We start from the raw sequence: 1488 nt of genomic DNA on the forward strand, positions 1-1488 counted from the left end.
TCTGTGGCTTGTGTGCCTTTTTATATAGCGCTACTGCTACTACTACAACCCTTTTTTTCTTTTCTCCCCCCAACCCCCCGTTCACGTTTTAATAAATATTTAGGTGGACTTTGTCAAATGTACTTTTATCATACATAAGTCTTTTTTGTGACTTGTGTATGTATAAATGTGCAAAATAATGTTTAACACTAGGTTTAGTTCCCGCGTGTTGTCTTGTTTCTCAGATGACCTGGCACCGTTTTTTTGCGATTTCTCCCCCCCCCCCCCCCCCCCCCCCCAGATTGGCTTGGCTAGCCACTAAACACTACGTTATTGTTCCCACCCCTGATCTCAAGTGCCCGGACCCACTTTTAGAATTAAACCAAGATTTCATGTTAGTGCTTGTTCACAAACACAACCTTTTTAAGTGGGCTCCCAGTTTTTTGCAATTTACTGCAGATTTTTCCCAGCCTGTGCCTTTTTTGGTTTTAGAGATTTACTATATTATGAAAGAAAAAGGCTTCCTAAATGGTCATGAACTATGCATATGAGAAGGAATTGTAGAGTGACAGGAAGAGTTTCAAGGCAACCCTTTGGTAAAGAAATATGGAAGCTGCATTTGCTGACTTTGAATTATTTTTTATTTTTTTTTCCCGCTCATAGTTTAGTGCGGGTGGCCTCCTAATGTACATTACCTTAGTTCAAGCTGTTTTTGCCTTACTGTTGACTTGTAGGAAGATACCCTATTTTGACAGGAACATCCATCAACACAGGCCTTAAAGAGCCCAAAAATGATGGCATACTTTTTTTTTTTTTTTTTTTTTTCCTGTCGCATCTTCTATAATGTCTGAAAGAGTACTGAGAGAAATTGTGAAAGATTTTCCATAACTTTCATGATTTAGCTGCTCAGGGATGCAGATGCCCATGTGAATGTGCCATAATTTCATGATTTGTCATTGTATTGTTATATTCTGGTATCTCCAACAAAAGGCTTCATGCTCAGTAGGTTGAATTTGCTTGTATACGTATACTGCAGACCATACCTAACTATTGGTGACACGTTGTGATTGCACTTTGTCAAGCTAGTTTCTCTGGTTAAGGCTGCATTCACACCTGAGCGTAGCTTGTTTGAACGTTTTTACCGGCGTTTTGTCGCGCGACAACGAGCGTTTTGTCACACTACAATGCGCGACAACGAGCGTTTTGTCATACTACAACGTGCGACAACGAGCGTTTTGTTACACTACAACGCGCGACAACGAGCGTTTTATCACACTACAACGCGCGGCAACGAGCGTTTTTTAACTTCGGCGTTTTTTTTTCAGCCAATAGGAAAAATATTTTTCATCTGCTTATTTTTTCTTGAGCAGATACAGCGTCAAAACGCCCGTAGAAACGCTCGTTGTCGCGCTAAACGCTCGAATCGAGCGTTTCCATTACTTTCTATGGGAATGAAAACGCCCAAATCAGCCCAATTCGCGCGACAAAAAAGGGTCCGGAACTTGTTTG

The sequence above is a fragment of the Lithobates pipiens genome, unplaced genomic scaffold, assembly GCF_037356315.1.
Source record: "Lithobates pipiens isolate NorthernLeopardFrog02 unplaced genomic scaffold, aLitPip1_a1.2 Scaffold_16, whole genome shotgun sequence".
In the NCBI taxonomy this organism is placed as follows: domain Eukaryota; kingdom Metazoa; phylum Chordata; class Amphibia; order Anura; family Ranidae; genus Lithobates; species Lithobates pipiens.